The 19,950-nt window shown below is 40.6% G+C and overlaps 1 protein-coding gene across 6 annotated transcripts in view; it reads left to right on the forward strand.

The window, feature by feature from the left end:
- Positions 1-19,950, forward strand: part of rbfox3a (RNA binding fox-1 homolog 3a) — a 562,538-nt gene that overhangs the window by 116,366 nt on the left and 426,222 nt on the right. For 5 of the 6 annotated variants that reach the window (XM_017419378.3, XM_017419373.3, XM_025006644.2 and 2 more), the window contains exon 4: positions 3,219-3,570. The gene's annotated coding sequence lies outside the window, so the exon portion shown is untranslated. Of the gene's footprint in view, positions 1-3,201; positions 3,571-19,950 lie in introns of those variants that run through there. The other variant, XM_037978835.1, reaches the window with a different exon arrangement.

Below are 19,950 nucleotides of genomic sequence, written 5' to 3' on the forward strand. Positions count from 1 at the left end.
CCCCCCCCTCCCCCTCACACTGTTGGACAGACGTGAATCTGCCAGTGGAGAATTCATTTTAAGCTGCACTCCCATGATGTTCAGCCAGTGCTGAGGTACACACTTTGATTTGTGACATGCAGAGAAATGGTGAGGGGAAAAAAAAGAAGACGATGAGGAATCATGTGGAAAAGAAATGTAGTGTCCCGCTGTGGTAATTTGCCTTGGGTCTTATAGAGCTTACTCGCACTGCTGGCAGAGTCATATGCAGGCTGAGACGGGAAAAGGAGAAGATGTGGGAACAGTGAGAGGAGCCAGCAGAGTCACAAGTGTTTTGGCTTTACCTTCCAGCTTCAGAAGAAATAAAGAGTGAGATGGAGGGAAGGCTGGGAGTGGAGTAGGGTTTAACTAATACTCAAACGAAAGGTAACCGAGCGGCTCATGAGCACACAATGTTTAACGCATGTGGAAAAGCCGAGGTCAATCTTTATGGGTGTGTAGCACTTTTGTGCACACATAAGCACCTGTGACACCTTTGGCAGTGCCAAGAAGCCCACACATCAGCCAGCGTTGACAGCATGCCTGGCACATGCCTGAGGGGCTGCGAAACTTCCCTTCTATAATTGCATCCCATGTCAACCTGTGACAAGTCAGGCTCAACCAGCAAGGGAGCTCACTAATCACTGGCCAGACCTCCTCCATATCCTTTACCCCCTCGTTCCCTACCTATCCACACTTTCACACAAAAGAACACACTCCCAATCAAGCGATCTGTTGTTTGCATCTGTTGGGGTAGCACCCCTGAGCAAGCCATTACATCCGCTTCTCAGCACCTGATGCCATCAGCATGACTCAACAGTCAAAGCAGCGCTGTCTCATTAGTCCTGTTCTTTAAGAGTATCTGTTAATGAAGCAATTTCCCATGTATACCATCTGTTAGTCTCACCGGCGCTCCGTAGCTGACACATTTTACTCATTTAATGTTAATTACAGCAAATTTGTTGAAGTTAGTGGGGGGATGAAAATGATTTTTTTCCTCTTTACTCTTACAGGATTACTAGCTGGGGATTCAGGACCTCCTTCACACCTCCCAGGAAAAGTCGGTGTGACAGCGACACACCAAGTTACCACAGGCATTTTAACAATTTTAAGACGAGAAGGAGATTTGTAACAAGTTAATGTGCATGATGGCAAGTTTGTGAAAGCCGAAAGTCCTCTTGATCTCTGGTGTGAGATATCAGTGTGTGTGTGACCACATCTTTGATCTTGGGTGAATGATGTGTGTGAGTAAGTGAGAAAGCGAGCGACATGGTGCTACTGCCTCCTGCCTCCTACAGATTGAGGTGAGAGCAGCCAGGTGGGGCTCGGTCGTGTCTGTGCGCCACAGTAACTGGATGTGATGGGTGGCCTCTGGGGATCTCTGCCTTAGAAGTGCTAAACGAGCGAAGCAGAGCAATCACACTGTTCCTGAGTGTGTGTATGTCTCCGAGACCGTGTGTGTGTCACAAGCCCACACACTCCAATATATGACAGTCAGTTTGCTTTCCTGTTGACACTGGCTCTGAGTGGGTGTGCGTGTCTCCTATAAAGGACGCTGCATTTATCCCATGACTAAATATAATCGCCATGAGATGGATGATAAGATAAAAAAGGTGTAAATGTGCTAAATGTTGCCAGGTAACAAGCCTTTTAAATAACAAACACCCCACATGGCTGCTGCAGGTCAGAGAAGTGATTCTAAGTGCATCCGACAGTCCACATGTGGTGGAGCTGTAGCGCTGCTCCAATAGCACGACTCCAGTGGTAACGAGACGCTAGTTCCAGTCTAGATTTTGACCTCGTTCTTCTTTCACCACCTCCGCCCACTGACTCAATGTGACTGTTAGCCTGAAGCCTCAAAAAGGGCAAACTGCCCCTTCACCCCTCATTAAACAAATGGAATTGACATAATTCAATTAACGAGCAAAAAATTTCTCTCCCTTGAGAGGAGAAAGTGTTTATATACATTTCTGTTTTCTGCAGACTGTGCTGTGACTCTGTCTTCATGCATGCTCATATATTACACATACAACCTGCTAAATAAGCTCTCAGGCCGGTGAGAGCTAAACAAACGAGCGTGTGTCACAGGTTGTGTTCTTGCCGCAGGCGAGCCGAGGCCCCTGAGGTGATACTGCCGAGGCCTCCGTTAGCGCCAGGGCCCCACCAGTGCCCTTGTGCGCTGCCTCAGCCGAGGTGAATGCCAAGAAGTCTCCGAGCCACTCCATCAAGCAGCAACCCCCTCCCCCTCAGGGGAACAGCAGCCAATGAATTACAGATTAGATCATTGTTACAGGATCATAACAGTGATCTAATTGCCAATTTCTCTTTTTAATTGAATTTGGTGGAGTGAAGAGGACGGAGATGGGATTCGTGGGACATTGTGTGGAGCCGATTGGAGCCGGTCTGCTGTTGACCGGGCACAACTCTTAATGAGGGGGAAAAAAACCACCGCTTGACATTCGGCTGCAAACTGGGCGTCAACTGCAGAAATGTCAGGCTTAATATCCTTGACAGTGCCTCTTGTTTGGACTGAATCTTGTTTTTGCAATGTTTTGGGTGTGGAGTCACTAAAATTAGTCAGATTGTATTGACAGCCTCATGAATCACAGTTAAATTAGTGTTACCGGGCTGCAGCAGGCGCTTTGTTATCCCAGCAGTGATGTTTCTTTGTTTTTTTTTGTTTTTTTTTTTTAGTGCAAACAGCTGCAGTCTGAACCTTTAGCCTGCTGCTCTTTGACCTAGGAGGAACTAATTGGAGTTTGCCTGTGTGTGTCGGTGCCCTCACCCTGCCACCTCCATCCTGGGTCCAGACTGACCAGGAAAGGGCTCCACAGTGTTGTCTGATTACAGCTTGGTTAAATTAAATGAGATAAGTTAGCCCACATTTCGTCCTCAGCCTTGCTTGAGAGCTGACAAGCCCAATACATCTGCTGCGGCTATGGTAATTGAGATGGGGAGGGGAGGGGGTGGATGTAGAGGGGGGATTTGTGTGTGTGTAGCTGTGTGAATGGGAGGGGGAGCTTCAGTACCTGTCATTGATGAGGAGCCAAGGAGAAGCTTCAGCTTGAAGCTGTCATCGGCCCTCTGAACATGTCTGCCTCTCTCTATCAACCCTCCCTCCTCCCCCTCTGTGTGTGTGTGTGTGTGTGTGTGTGTGAGGCGTGAGCCAGCCAACGAGCGAGTGTGTTGTGTTTCTGCAGGCTCTGGAGGTGTTTGAGTCGAAGAAGCCAGCAGACGGACTGGGATGCCCGCCGCCCTCACACCGCTGAGACCGCCGCTCCCTCTCCTGGACTGACAGGCCAATCACAAGCCGCCGCTCGCCCTCCCTCCACCCACTCCGTGCTTTCTCTCACTCTCTGCATCTCCTCTTCCTCTTTCTCTCTCCCTTTAGTTTCATTCCTTAGCGCTCAATCCGTGTATCCCCTCCTCCTCCTCCTCCTCCTCCTCACACCTTCTGGTCAGAAGAGGAAGAGGAAGCCCAGCCCAGGGAGAGACGCTGAGAGGATGAAACTCTGACACGCCGGCAGACCACAGGGAAACAAGAGCACAACTGTGAGTACAGCAGTACTTTCACCTCTCACTCAGGCTCAACGCTGTCACACACACTTTGTGTCACACACACACACACGTGTCCAGCGCATTTACTTCAAACACTTCACTGACTTCACTCCACACTCTCCATTCTCTGCTCAGCTGTCTTTTTCAGGCAGGTAAAAATAGAAATCAAAGAGTTGCAGTTTTCTTCTAATGTGTGTTGTGTGTTCATGTCTGCTGCCGAGACGGAGCTTTGTTTAGTGTTTACAGCAGAACACGGCATGTAAACAAGAACAGCTAAAAGTCTCATTTACTTTTTCACTACTTGAAAATAATGAATTTTATGCTTTTTTTTTTTCTAAAAAATCAGAACCTTGCATTTTAATTTTTCTTTGTGTGGTTTGGATAAAAAAGCGCCTCAGTTCTGTGGAAGGTCAGAGGAAAATGTTTCTCTCACTCTGCCTCATGTTGGGAGCTTCTTTTGTCTCTGCAGTTTAGCTGTTTCTTTTTATTGGCAATAAAGGAATGTGGGAACACCACATGAGGGAAGCGTTTCTTTTTCTTATCTCCCATTTTAAACGTATAAGCTGCTGTAAGCCAATAGATGCCTGGGGGGAGGAGGGGGGGGGGTACTTTCTTCTCAATGGCATCCCGAGCCATTCCCACTGCTTATTATTTAGCACTCAGCCAGGGGAGGTCTGCACGCCAGGCTGAGCTGCGCCGTTTACGCCACACTATTTCTTGATTATATTCCTGGTTCATCTCTGGCCAAGGCGATTTCCTATTTCCTTCTCCCATTTCGAGAGTGGGTAGTATAATATGATAGCCGCTCACAAGCGGGGAAGTGCAGACAGTGGATCTGTACAGAGGACACAGATTGCATTTCCCCTGGAGAATGTTCTTGCTGTATTAAAGGCACTAGAGGGCTGCTCGGCACTTGTCATCAGCTCCTCTAGTAATGCTGGAGAGGGGGAGACGGTAGACGTGGTGTTTACATCCACACTCTGATTTAAAGAGCTCCCATTGGTCCGAACGCCACAGCTGCATGGCATCGGCCAGTTGTGTTCCAGTTTATACTACATTTGTGGAGCGCCTCACCTGCTTTGATAATCTGATGAGGAAATGTAGAAAATGAAAACATGTATGTTAAACACCCTGCAGTTTATTAGATTTGTTTTTGTACTTTAAATTCCTCGAGTGTTTTTTTTTTCCAATTATATATCCTGTCACTTAAAAAAAAATAAACTTGTTCATTTCTAATTCTAATGATTTTCTGGCATGTTCTGCTGCCATGGGTGATATTTTTCATGTTTTCCAAGTTGCTGAATCTAAATGAGCGATTGATTTTGACTGTTGGAAGTGTGTAGTGGCTCCGGGGACCCACCGAGGCTCCGGTTGCTTGTGTGTCAGCAAAAATGAATGAAAAGCCTGAGATTGACATCCTCGCCTGCCCGGCCCTGGCAAACAATTTTTTTACCCAACCCTTGTGGTTTAACATCCACAAACACACTATTAAATCAAGGTAAAAAAGACAATTATGTATCCTTTCCTCGTCCAGTTGCTCCTGCACTCCCAAACAAGGTTTACTGTGTGGAAAAACCAAAAATAAAACAAGTTCAGAATTTATTGGCAGACCTGGAAGAGAAACTTTAGATTTACTGACTGCACTCCTTATCTTTGAAATTTACAGCGGCGGAAGATAACAAAAGCTACATCTGCAAGAAGTAATTTAAACTCTCTCAATTAATGCAACTTTCATTTCTGAGTTGCCCGTGGCCTTCGTATGAAATTTATGCAATTTAAATGTAGAAAGCCGGTCAGCTTCAGACACAGCCGCTGACCAATTTAAACGGGGATTTTCCTCGTTGTACGCAGCATTGTTGAGAAATATATTGAAGAAAAGTTAATAGCCTTTTATGCAAGGAAACATATTTAATTACATATATCTTTCACTGTGAAGCTGGTACCCCAGAGGTGGTGTTATCTTAAGTCTGTGATCTTTGCAAATATTAAACAGCTTGTAAAAGTGAGATAAGCTACTGTCACACCATAAATATTACCATCTGCTTGTGTGTATGCAGCTATTGATTAGATGGTTAGTAACCAGTCATGATCATCAATACAGATCCCTACAAAGTGAGGACCAGATAGTCTTTCCACTCTCCCTGAAGGCTCAATTACACAGCATGCACAAGGAAATGTGGGGGGGTGGAAATCAGCTTCTGACAAGGTCGAATTATATATGTCAGCTTCAAATCATTTATTCAGCCATGTCTGAATGTATAAAGAAAGACACATTCAAGGAGTCAATAAATGTTGCATGCCACAGCTTTTCAAACATTTTGATCAGATACTTTGTTGATTAAATTCTATCCTCTGGAAGACCGGGGTTTAGCTCCCCTTGGGTGTTTTTGTTTTTCTGCTCTTATTTTCCCCATAAAGCCTTGGTGTTATCATCTGCTGACCAACGACAAAGCAGCAATAATGTCTGTTCATTTGTCTGTACTGTTAGCAAAATATCTCATGAACCAATGGGCAGATTTAAAGTAATCATTGGGTTGATCGTTGAACTGATTAATGTTTGGGGTCAAGGACCACCAAAGCTAAGAATAACTTTTACAGGTATTGAGCTCTAATTTGGTGTAATAATAGCTGAGATCAATAATCAACAGTCTGAGCACAAATAGATCAAACAAAATGTGTTTTGAATTTGTTATGTTTGCTTTATGAGAAAAATATCTCATGAACCACTGGATGGATTTTAATAAAACTTCAACTGATTGACCCTGTTTAAAATGGCCACCACAGCTAATCAACCTCATCCTTCACAAATATGGCATAGTTTTTTTACAAATATTGTTCTAAAACTTGGTGTGGTAGTAGCTGAAAGCCATTCAGAAGTGCCAACAGAAGACATTACATGAGATTGTGCAGAACAGGTGTCCAAGTTTTGATCAGATAGCTGTAACTTAACGTAAAATATTCTTACTCTAAAACTCTCCTATGAAAGGCAGCTGGTGATCTACTTTCCTTCAAGGAATTCTTGGTCTTTAATTTATGTTGGATTCTGATAAATGCACACCGAATAGTAAGCGATGGATTTAGCTAATAACCGACCCATCATGTTTTCCACTCCTGACAGAGATGCAGTTTGTTGCAGAGCATCAAAGTTGATGCTGTAATTGGTGTTTCGTGAGTTTCTTCTAACATTCTTATTACAATAGAATCCTCAGCCTATTCAAACAGCTGTGAATACTACAAATCACCGATGAAGGACATGTGTTGCAAATATTGGATTTTTTTTCCCTCATTGATGGACAGCCAGACAACTGAATTTATTTGATGAGAGACTGAGACGGATAGTCTTGCCTCAGAAACATGAGTGAGGATGAAAGTAATTGCAGGGCAAAAGTGTTGTTGATAAAATACAGAAGGGATACACTGCAACTCCAAAAGAAGATGTCTCTTCAAACTTCTAACAGTTTACTCCATATTTTCTAACGTAACCAAACCAACCCTAGTTTGTTTTAACTCTACAGGGTTGGGTTATCAGTTTATCCTAACGTATTTTATCAGGTTTTCTACCAAAAAAATGTGTTAAAAGGACCAGTTTGTAGAATTAAAGCTACAAGAAAGTAAAATCCTAAAACTGATAATTGCCAAAATTAAACAGCTTCTTCCATCCTTCTTTCTTCGAGATAAAAGCTAAATAAAACACTAAAATAAGCTCATAAAATATAAGTAAATTTATTGAAAAAGACAATGAAAATATATAAATAAACTTATTCAACAATCGTATTCCTTATTAAACATTTTGATTTGGCAAACACTGCACAACTAGATTCATGATAGAAATGCAGATAAAAAGGAAGAATTTTCAAGTCGAGCAACTTCAGGTTAATTTTTAGTATTTGATTAGAGAAACAAACCTTGTAAAAAATCCTGAAAGCTGTAGTTAGCTTTTTACTGTTTTCCTAGCTTTAGTCGTCCAAACATGCTTCGTTCCTTAACATCACATTATGTTCCTGCTACTGTTTGACTTTCTCTTCCAGAGAAACGGCTTTTTATTACACTGAGAGTAACGGGAATTCAGTTTGAGGTGCTCAAAAATATTTAAAAGTGCACAAACTTGACACTACTTTTCTTTAAAGATCTCACATTATTTAATTCTCTTGATAAAATAAGTTTCTGTACTGGTTAATTGTTTCATAAACGTTCTAAACTTGTGTTTATTGAACTTTCCTGCAAACCCTATAATCTCTTTTCATCAGTTATATGTTTAAACAATGACCTGAAGACTAATTTTTATTAAAACACTACATATTCTGGATAATGCCAGTCAATATATTTATATCAAAGTTACTTTCAGACTGAAACAAATTCATGCATTTATCCCAGAAGTCTGGTTCTAGTCTATAGGTTGTTTCTTTTTCTATATGGTGGTGAACATAAGTGACAAGTGGTCAACAACTTGGCTCAACATTTCCACCTTAAACCTGCAGAGTGCCAATTACAGACTGAGAACCACGGATGTGGCTTCATACATAACAAGCCTTCGAACCTTCCTGTCAACCTGCGGGGGGGGGACATGTGAAAGCCGGAAATTAAAAGCAACCAGCGTTTGGCATGCTACTTTCACGAGTTACTTTTTTATGCTTCTAACAAGAAAAATACATAACCATAATAATAATAATAAAAATAATAATGATCTGTTTCTCTGTTGTGTTCGTTCCAAGCTTGGGCTGCATCGACTGCTTCAAAACTCAGTCGCAGGAGCGCTGCTGACGAATATAAAAATATTTTTAGAGCACCACTGCACTAAAAATATGCACCTGGTCTATTTTTGACAGAAGCGGTGTCAATCCACACAAAGCAGGTGAATCCGACAGGAACTCGGAGGCAGGAATCTTACAAAGGATTCACTCCGTTGACAAAATAAAACACCCCGTTAAAAAATATTGGTTTGTTATAACACTATTACATTATTACGGCTGGTGAAAGTCATCACACAAAATGATCAGATGATTTTAACAGGAGCTAAAAGTAGGTTTGTGAGGAAAATATACAAATTTAAAGACGTGTAAGATGAAGTGGATCGAAGCTCATCCATTAAATTTTACAGGTCAAGCGCTCCACAGAGTGGTACCCCATTTTGTTCCTGTAGTTCGTAAACAGAACAGGGAACAGATGACCGTTTTGCTTTAAACAAATCTGAGATCTGAAACTAAACGGGTCTTACATAACACGGTTCCATGATATGAGCGTAACAACAGAGTCCGTCTTTAAGCTGCCTTTTCTTAATCACCAGTCAAAGATGTGAGTTTTCACAGATGAAGCTGGAACCAAAGGAAGTGTGGAGTGGAACTCAGCTCCAAGTATAAAACGAGTGTTGGACATCTTCCATTCAGATTCCTTGGCCAGCTGGTGACACAGACCGACTGTCATCACAGCGATGGCCGACCCTTTATAGACTGACAGTTTCAGCTCTGTGCCTTCCTCCCTTTGTGGTTCAGAGGCATAAAACAGCTGGTTGACTTTAACCGCATCCTGCCTCCTTAGTCCTTTTACAAAGCAGACCAAGACAGAAACAAGATGCCTCAGCCCAGGCTTGAGATATTTGTCAAAAGGTTGGAAAGACTGCCAGAACTGGATAAGGGAGGTAATTTGCATATTTGTACATTTATATATTCTTCATTTAAGGAGAATTATGGAGTTATATGAAGCACCATCTGCCTATAAAACGTTTTTAATGTTACCAGTGGTGCATTTAAACTTTCTTTTCAAATGTTATCCTTAGCCCTTGGCCTTTATTTTAAAGTTAAAGGGGCCCCTTCAAGAATCAGCTACATCATCAATTCTTTCAATTTCTTTTTTTTATACACAGACCCAACATCAATATGGCTTTATCTTTTATCAAACCCATAATTTAGTATCCAACAGGCTTAAAATATTATATTTTATGCTTATATGTCACCAGTAATACCAAACTGAACATTGCAGTGGTTGTTCTGTCAGTAAAATATAATAAAAGCTGTTTTCAGTCTGTTTTTCAAAGAGGAGCTCCAGAATGATGTGCGCGGCCTAGAATGCAGTTTTGTGAGCCATGCACACAAAAATAGGCCACAGCTCAAAACACACCACGCAGCTCATTGGTCGCTTGGTAGCAAACATTCAGAATTCAGTGAGACTGCAACAAATATTTTCCTCTTTTTTTGATATTTAAGTCATCAACCAGTCTCCAATAGTCATAGCCTGTGAAATACTACCTTAACAAGCTCAAAAGTGACCACACTTAATGCAAAATAATTTTTCAGAATTTTTACATATAATCACTTGCCATCTAATTTAATATAAAAAAATCTAATTTACACTTTTCACCTGTAAAGAAAAATGGCTTTTGAAGTTTTCCAGTCATCTGACACTCCATTCATGTAATCAGTAATCCCAAACACAGAACTTTTTGTTGTAATTTACCTCGTTAAAGCCCTACGTGTTTATTTAGCTCTTTTTATTTGAAAGTTGTACAGCCACCCTGTGTGGGCCTTAGCCACTTGGTCTCCATTTAATCAGTCTGGAGCCCCAGCATTAACCTTCAATTCCTCTCTGCCATTCTCTGCAGGGTCACACAAAGTATCATCAAATATTTATAAAATATTAATAACTGCCTTTAGGAAGGAAAAAAGAGAACATAAATAAATCTGCTCTGCAAAGCATTCGATTAAGAAGTCCATTCCGTGTAATAAATGGGTGAAGGGGAACTATAGGGCAGTCGTGGAGCAGCAGGGGCGAGACAATTGACTCGGTAAAGAAAGAGACGCTGTGAAATAAAACTCAGCAAGTAGCTTTTTGTCCAAAAGTCTCATAATTCTTCTGTGAGTTTCCTAAATGTGCATTATGTGGGTTTGTTGGGAGAGCTAAGATGAGCTTGGGAGACATCGACAGACTCCAAATAGACAAATGCAGACACCCACACACATGCACACGCATATGTACACGGAGCTGTTTAGCATGGGGGCTGATTGAGGCAGGGCCCAACATTAATTATCTGTTTTTCAGCTGAGGTCTGGTGACAGTGATTAGAGTGAGGGTTTTTTTGGAGAGTGGTGCACACATGGACTAATGAGGAAAACTGGCCTCTCTATAGAGCTCTCCAGGCACACTTGATCTGCTTTGTGGTTCAGCGAGTGAATGTGTGTGTGTGTGTGTGGGTGTGACTGTAGCTCCTCCAGGCTCTCTGCTGAGACAGAGACACTCTGAATCTGACGTTCAGAAGCTGATGTAATACCAGCAGTTAAGACATTCCCAGAGCAAAAGAAAAAAAAATCTTTTTACATAATTGCTGTTTAATTGTGTCTTATTGTGATAATTAATGTTTGGTTTACTGGTCAGGACAGTTTTGGCTTAGGTGCTGCTGAGAAACTGACCAGATGACGGCTGGCATGGACCGGTTTGAGTCGAACGTCTAATAACATTTAATAAAAATACTCAGGTTTCACAGTATTAAAATAAAAAAAAAACTTAAAAATGCTTCACATGATTTACTTTTATTTTTTTAAATGCAATTATTTTCACTTTTGCTGCTTTAAAACATCAGATGCTGCTTAAAAATGAACAATTTATATATTTGTAGTTATTTTATTTTTAATGGGGACAGCTTTTTCCTGCACTTAGGACACATTTTAAACCAATTTTAATCAGTATTTATGTTCATAACATTTTTACTGAGGATGATATTTAGGATGAAGTTTGGTAAAGTAATCCTGGGAGCCTGACAAGCTGATGTTAGTAATTATTAGCTTCTGTTGGCTGTATATATTTCACCTGTTAACATGCTAACTCCTGTAGCATGTTACAAACATTTTTTTCAAAATATTACTTTGAAAGAAAAAATGAGCCAGGCGTTGCTGTTCTTGTAGACAAGACATGACTGCATTATCCGATTATCCGCTGAATGAAACGTGTAGCCTCTTCATAAAGTCTTTTTTTTTTTTAACAAGCATGAAGGTTTCTGGAAATCCCCCATGTGGCGACAGAGCAGAATGACAGCTTGGTGATTCTTGTGACCGGTGGCAGGAGAAACAAAATAAAAACATTTAGTCTCTGTTGCATTAAAAGGCACCAACCAAAGGAACAATATGATGGAAAAGATGGGCTCTGACTGTTTTTGTACAGTGCCCTGAGATGACTTTTGTGGTTACCTTAAAACCAGTAATCAGTCCATGCCTACATGATGTCGTCACTGACACTCAGACATGACTGTGTCCAAACTTTGGCAACTCCGAGCCAAAAATACTCACTCCTCAGAAGTGTGAAGCATCGGCGAATCTTCCTACAAGCTCGGAGAAGATAGAGATTTAAAATTTTGAGTCAAACGTTCACAAGGTTCAGGATACTTTGACCTAAATCTGCTCTGAAATGTTGCAAGGTTTAATGTAGAACACAGTTTTATCTGAACATGACAGCGTTCAGACATTTTCAGCAGCAGGAGCAGCAGATTGCATGACTTGAAATAGTAGTTTTCTTTCACTAAAAGCACTGGTCCGGCACATCAGCTCTCCAGTATCGTCGACTAAATCACATTTGTGTAAATGCCAATGTTGGTGTGCACCTGACTGATAGATTTCTGCCTGCGCAAGGTTGGCTTTAGGCAAAGGCCTACACGTCATTTTCCACACCATTTTGTACCAAAGTCGATTACTTTGCCTCTGCAGCTATGGCCGCCTCTGAATTGAACCACACATTTAGCTCGCAAGCTGCCAATAAAAGTCAGAGAGCCCAGCTTCCATCAGCGTAATGATATTTCAGCCTCAGTATTAGTTCAGCACTGTTCTCCACAGCTGTTTCTGCTCAATTAAAGATGGTCCATATTTAAATACAGAGAAAATCAGAGGACATTCACACGTGCTGTCAAACGCTTAAATGATGAAGTTTAAAATGGACTTTTAAAGGAGCCACATGCTCCACACCTTTTGAGTTTGAACAAGGGGGAGCTGTTCATTTTCCTTTAATGTCACTGATGTAGATTAACTTTCGCAAAGGTACAGTAAGTAAGTGAAATGTGAAATAATTCATCAAGAAGCAGCCATGTAGGAAATGTGATTTTTCGCCAGCAGATAGACTCGCAGACCATTACGGCAAACAGAGGAGGTAGATTAAGGGTGGGGCTTTAAGTCTTACAGCCGAAAAGTATAAGGAGCACATTTCCAACAAAAATTGCCCGGCAGAGCAGAGGAAATAAATTTCAGCCGGTGTCAGCCTTGTGTATTTGTGGTTTGGAACTCCCGTTGTCTTCCCTTCCCTGAACACTTCAGCTTTATGTAGCGGGAGCTGTCATTTCCCATAAATCCCCCGGAGGAGGCGTCCGTCAGAGCTGCCAGCTCCCTTGTGTGGAGCACCTGTAACGGGGGAGCAAAGTGACAGTTGTGCTGGGCCGGTCCCATCAAACAGACACACAGATACACACACATTTGAGAGGGTTGTTTGCTCTCAGACCGTTGCAAGTTTCCACACAGCTTCAGCAGTTATGAAATGTAAAAAAAAAGGAAACTGAATCAATTTTTTGGCTTTCATTTAATTAGATTATTGTCAGAAGCTTCGTCCTGCTTCCACAAGTAAAGGTAAATACAAGTTAAATGACACTTTTCTGATAAATAAACATTTGAGTTTCACTGCTTTCTGCTTCAGTCCTATTAGTTTGTATTTAAGTTTCTGCCTGTCAGCCTCAACACTTTAATGAATGACCACATTAAAAATATTTACAGAGCACACAAGGTCAAGGTATCTGTCAAAGCCGTTTGCTCTAAACTAATTGTTTCATTATTATATTTAGAAATGTCGCATAAAAATGCTTGTGATGTGGAAAAAGCAGTCTTTTTTTTTATCTGATTCAGCTGTCAGCACACATGCTCCATCATCTGCGCTCCAGGAAATTAGAAGGGAGAAACGTTTGACAGCACAATTTCACAAAACACAGCCACGCCATCATTTCATTTTCTCTGAGACATTTTTTTCCCCCCATTTATTTATTTATTTTATTGTTTTTTTGAAAAACAAACAGGGCGATAATACTGGTTCCTTTTCAGGTAATTTATCCGTGTTGCTTCGTTAAGCTTTATTCTAACCTTCCAAAGATCTGCGGATCCGTAACTGGAATACAATCGAGAAAGGTTTCAGTCATTATGTAGGTAATCATGGACTGGAATGCACCAAAACCTAAACCCCTAAAAGTTCATCAAAGGATTTATTACCTTTTATTTAAAAACAAAAATGCAATTATTAATAGTTTTGCTGTTTAAATATGATCACGTTGTTTAATAATGAATATTTTATTGGTAAAGTAGTATAATAGTTAATATATGTTTTAATGCCCAGATATATACAACAAAAACTGAAAACAAGTGAAAATGTCGATAGTTACCTTTTTAAAATCAGTTTTAGCGTTTCCTTTTCCTGCACTCAGGACAGATTTAAACCCAACTTGGTTGGACTGACTTTCTGATGATGTGGATGTTTCATGAATAAATCCAAGATTTTTTATTTTAATTTTGGTTGCAGGAAAAGGCCAAAACTACTGTATGTTTTGGTTTTTAAAAACTATTTATGGCCTATCATATAGACCTTACAACTATTATTGAAGTATGATGATTCTATATCTAATTTATTCATAGTATATTTATAATTCCAAAGTAATTATACTCATATTACTACTTCTGCTGTTCTGGTCTTTGTGCAGGAATGTTGAGAGCCTGATGGGCAGATATTTTAATTATAAGCTGGATATTAGCCTCTGTTGTGAGCCTGCAGTGGTAGTGTTTATATTTCAGCTGCTAACATGCTAACTCTTGTAGCTTGTTGCAAACATTTGTTACAAAATAACTTTACGTCTAAACAGAGAGTCAGGTGTCACTCCCAATAATAATAATAATAATCAAAGTACGACTGCCTGTTATCCACTGGATAAAATGAGCAACTAACCAATGTTGCCTTTCATTTAACAGACCTAATAGTTTCTGGGGATTTGCTCCCTTAGCAGACGAGCGACGGCTCAGAGCAACAGGTAGACGAGGGGGAGGGCTGCTGTGTGACCGGATGGAGGCGAAGCAAAACAAGAGAAAATGATTTGCCTCTTATATTTTATTAAAATAAAACATTAGAAATGTTATTCTGAACTATAACAAAGTGATGCAGTTTGAAAGAGTTTACTCTGGCTGTTTTCCAGGTACATTATAATAATCTGCAGTTCTGAAAATGCAGGCACGCACCCCGTGTATAGAAAGCACTCATGGAAGCTTGAGTCGCGTGGTTGACCTACATTAGGCTGGCTGTAGTCTGTGCAGGTAAACAAATGTGTCAGACATGAGGGAAAGACGTTTAGGTGTTTCTAAATGCCAAAGAAAAGAGAACGAGTAAGAAAACTCTTAAATCTTATCTGCATAGTTTACTCAACTGTTGGACTTATCCATCCCATGTGGCTCTTCCATGGACATCGCCATTGTTGATCCATTTTCATTCTCTTCGGCTGTTTCTGCAGGTAAACAAACAGACTTTGGCATCAATATGAGAAAAATATTGTTCAGGTTTGTTTATTACTTAATTTTTTGGTCTTCTTAAACCGTAGGAATGGTATTACAAAAAGTTTAGTGGACATTGTGACTTTTTAACATCATGAATACCTTGACACAATCAGCCCACGCCTAGTCAGAGTTGACCATCATAAAACCGGAGTGCTTTGGTTTTATCAGTCTGGTTGTGATGAGAAGGATCTAAAGCCTGGTTGGATGGTTAAACTCTGCCCTTGGACTCCCGGTCCGAGTTGCTCCGGTGAGTCTTGACCAAGATGGTAAAAAGTCATCAGTTGCTGTTCCACCACGGCAGTCATACATCACCAATGTCAGTGGCTGACTGCTGTTTATCTCTCAGATATCGATTAGAGGACTGCTGGGGGGACCAAAGCACTGTGGCCAATCAATGGGGGCATTTCATTCTCCTTGAACATCTGCTTTTTGATCTTTGCTACTGATTGGTTGGGCTCATTCTGGTACTCTGGGGTCTTTTTCTTCTCCATGCTATGAAAAAGGAGTGGGAGGAGAGTGATGAACACTTTGGTGTTGGCAGCCTGCTGAGCATCTCACTGATGTGCACGGCATATGTGCAAGAATGCTGTTGTGTGTCCCCCCCACCCCTTTCTGCCAAGAACCCACAGATCTGCTTGGAGGTTTGAGTCAAATTTCAGTATGCATAAATCTATCACAGAATGATGGAGACCAGCAACAGCTTTTCTGCTCAGAAAGTTTTCCTGGATTAACTCCAGAGTCTCAGCAGCTCAGATACATGTGTAATCTGTGAAGAAGACAATATTGTGTCCTGTTGGAGGTATATATAGAATTAGTGTTAATCTGTGAAGCTTAAACTTTATATATGTATAGGTTTTTACTCACTGCTTTCAGCAAATTAACCTGGTTTAAATGGAACACAGTATGTTTCAAAACCGTAGGTCCAAATGGATGGGTTGGCAGCTCCGAATGGTGCCAAGATTCAATTCATGAAATCCCAAAGACGGAAAACTGAGGCATCAAGTTGAGCCAACTTTCTTCCCAAGTTTACAGCAACTTCTGCCTTCTTGTAACCACTTGAAAAATAAGAAACATAAAATATGAGATTATATATATATAGATATACCTCATTATATATTTCTCAGTAACATTTCCTGTTACTAAGAGGAGTAAACAACTTGATCAGTGCTGAACCATTGAAACAGACAGATGTGAAATAATCATTAAGAAGTGTGCTGAAATTATAAGCTTGTGTCAGATCTTTTCCTCTTGTTGCTTTCTTTAAATAAAAATCATGTTGCTAATTAGTGGAAGTTTTCAAAGCAGAAAGCCGGAAGCCTAATTAGTGTTGCGTTAGAATGTGTTCCAGATGAACCATTTGTGGTCAGCCTTCAGGGGACGTGTTCTGTGTATCGCCAGTTCATATTTTTATTCTGGGCTTCCAATGGCAGATATTTGTGTGACTTAAAATTCAAATAGTTTATCTCATCCTGGTTCTTCATGTTTGGAAAAAAAAAGAGGAGTCACTTGAAACTGACACAGAATTTTTCATTTAATTTTCCTTTAAGATTAATTCGCTGATTATGACCGTTTCTAGAACAGAACCTGTCAGTTTAAGTCATTTTATGTGTCAATATTTCAGTTTTTGTATTCTTAGAGTAATTTGAGTCTGGATTTATTGATGTTGATGTTTAATTCACAAACTGTCAGTTCTGCCTCTCGCAGCCCGTTAAGGAAACTCTGGTTTAAATGATTTTGGATTTTAGGGTCAGGTCCTGATGTGACTTGTTCACACTCACTGCTAAGTTGTATATTTCACTCAATAACAAGCTGTTTCCTAGAAATGACTGTTTCATTAAACAACTGTAATCGTTTCGTAACTACAACTAATTACAAGGAAGTCCAAAGATGCAAAACATCAACAGATGTTGCCTACCTATGCAGCAGCCAAATACCCTCATGTTTTCTGTATTACTCAGATCCATATTTTTACAAGTTGAGATGTTGTTCCATTTGTTCTGCTGTTGAATCTATTGGATCACCTCTTTTGCAAACTTGACTCCACCAATGTTCTCAGCATTACACTGTTGGACACGTCAGATTTAGCTGCATTAAATAAGATCAGGTGAGGTTTAGTGTTAGAAGTAGTTGTATCGCTGAAGTAAAAACCAGCAGAATGTGTCCAGGAGGCAGAATTATCGCCCCAAAGAGACTCAGAGCTGCAGTCCTGATCACTGCCAACAGGTGATGATGCAGGAGATGACTGGTCCTGTTCCATAACTGCAGAAAGGTAAACGACTGAGTATGAATCACCAAAAACATTTTAAATTCCATTTAAAATTGTCCAAATAGTTGAATAGTATTGTTATTTTTCCCCAAGTAGCTTATGTATGAAAACAGCATTTTAAAACTCTGGAAATTCTGTTATGGCTTTAGGTCAGTGGTGTCCAATCCTGGTCCTGAAGAACCACTATCCTGCATGTTTTATGTATTTCTCTGCTTGGACACAACTGATTTGAATGAATGAGTGATTAACAGGGTTGTGCAGAACTTGAAGAGCAGGGAAACATCTAAAACCTGCAGGATAGTGGCCCTCCAGGACCAGGATTGGACACCACTGCTTTAGGTTTTGGATAGCCACCCCGAGATTAACAGTGGCTCCCTCTGGCCACCCCTGTGAAAATATATGAAGTTGTGCCTGCATCTGAAAATGACAAAAAAGCAGATCTGTCTTGTAAAAGAGAATAAAAACTGTTTTTGATTGAAGTTTGTCTCAAATTTGTTAACCAAGACATGATTTTGTAGTAAATCTGACTTAAGCAGTTGTATCTGTCCACTTATTTTTATTTATTTATTTTTTGTGCAAAGAAACATCAGTCAAGGAGCTTCAGGTAAACTTGTTCCTCTTCTGAAGCTTTCAGTGTAAAAGATTTTCTATAGTTAAATTATTTATTTCATCTCACCAGTTTTCATCTACCATTATTGTCACCAACAAACATAAAACACAAGTGAAATGTGCAAAGTGAAGCTATACAGCTGCACTCTGTGTGCTTGGCAAATGAAAAATAAATCAAAAGAAGCTTTGAAGACAGAACTGATGGTGCCAGATAGAGTAACCAATGAGTCACCGGTTAATGAAAAGGAAAGGGAAAATCTAAGGGAAAATCGAGATTTCATTGAGGATGGATCCACAAGTAATGATTGTTCTTTGTAAAAGAACTGGCAGTTCAAGCCATTTGATATGCTCTTTCAGCTTTTGTATTCACAAAGTACTTTGTGTATAGATGGCTCATATTGAATTCATGAGCCAGTCAAACAGGAAAACGGAGCACCTTTCTCTGATTCACTTTCAGATGGAAAATAGACAAAGACAGTTATGGCACTCTATTTGCGGTTCTTGCGGATCCAGAGAGCTCACGCTTTGCATGATATCTTTCTTATACGTCTCCTTAACCTTTGCGGAAGGCTTATTGACTCTCACTAACCTTGCAGGGAGCTGCTGGAGGACAAGAGATTATGAGCGTGCTCAGTGTATGGAAAAAGACCCATGTGGAGGATTTTTCCGCCCCCGTCCTGCCCCTACCGAGCAGTGCCGCAACCAACGCTTTGCTCGACCTTTGCCTTCTGATCTGTGTTACCATGGTGAAGCACACAATGCTGTGAATTCAGGCACAGCAGACACACTCGTGATAACTGTAGAACTGCGTGTCAATAATGCACTCCGAGCAGGTGCGGCATAAATAAGAGCGCTGGCTAAGAAGGAGGTTAAAAGGAAAAGTGAGATAAAAAATTCTAATCAGTTTTTGCAATTGTCAGTATGTGTACAATGCAAGCTTTTATACAGTCCCTCATGATATACATGAACCCTCATCGGCTGCTTATGCTTGAACAACTTTCAGTATTATCCTCATCTGACCGCCTCTGGCAGTGTGATTGCTGAGTGCATACTGAATACATCACTGCCAGATGCAGGAGTTAATTCATCTGCTGCTGGCTACAGGATCGTGGTATGTATGAAACCCGCTTAAGTGAACAGAAAATGAGGAAAAAAACTGCCAACATGATACACAGTTTACTGCTGACAAAGCTAACGTCTAATGGTAAAGGAGTTCCTCCCTTATTTCCTTCTCTTAACACACAATTTCCTTTTAATTACAAGTTTTACTACCAGATATATGCTCACATAAAGCTACCCTGTAAGACCAAAGTTAAATGAGGCGTTTGATTAGTCTGAAAAGTCAACACATCTTATCGGCTTCGAACTGCTAAACAAAAGCTGGCTTTCCAGGGTGACTTTAGACTCTGACTGACGGCTCACCACTTTTGATTCATGTTTTCCATGTTACTTTGTCCAGATCCAGATGAAAATAGTACCATAAATACTTAGTATTATAACGTACTACTACTAATAATAAAAGTATCATTAAAAATGATACTGAGTTTTTCTGATAAAAGCACCAAACCTTGTTTTAGTATAAAAATTGAGTCTAAGCTTTCACTAGCAACAGATTGCCACTTTAAACTTTTATCTTGTCATTTTATTGCAGCACCTTATTTAAATAAATTATAGTGAAATCTGGAATTGTGAGAACAAGCATTGGCTACTACAAAATTAGTAAAAGTTAGGAGTTTTGCTGCTAATTTTTATGTCATCCATCCATCCATCCATCCATCCATTCTCTTCCGCTTATCCGGGGTCGGGTCGCGGGGGCAGCAGCCTAAGCAGGGAGACCCAGACTTCCCTCTCCCCAGCCACTTGGTTCAGCTCCTCCGGGGGAATCCCAAGGCGTTCCCAGGCCAGCCGAGAAACATAGTCCCTCCAGCGTGTCCTGGGTCTTCCTCTGGG

Source organism: Kryptolebias marmoratus, linkage group LG12 (genome assembly GCF_001649575.2).
Source record: "Kryptolebias marmoratus isolate JLee-2015 linkage group LG12, ASM164957v2, whole genome shotgun sequence".
In the NCBI taxonomy this organism is placed as follows: Eukaryota; Metazoa; Chordata; class Actinopteri; order Cyprinodontiformes; family Rivulidae; genus Kryptolebias; species Kryptolebias marmoratus.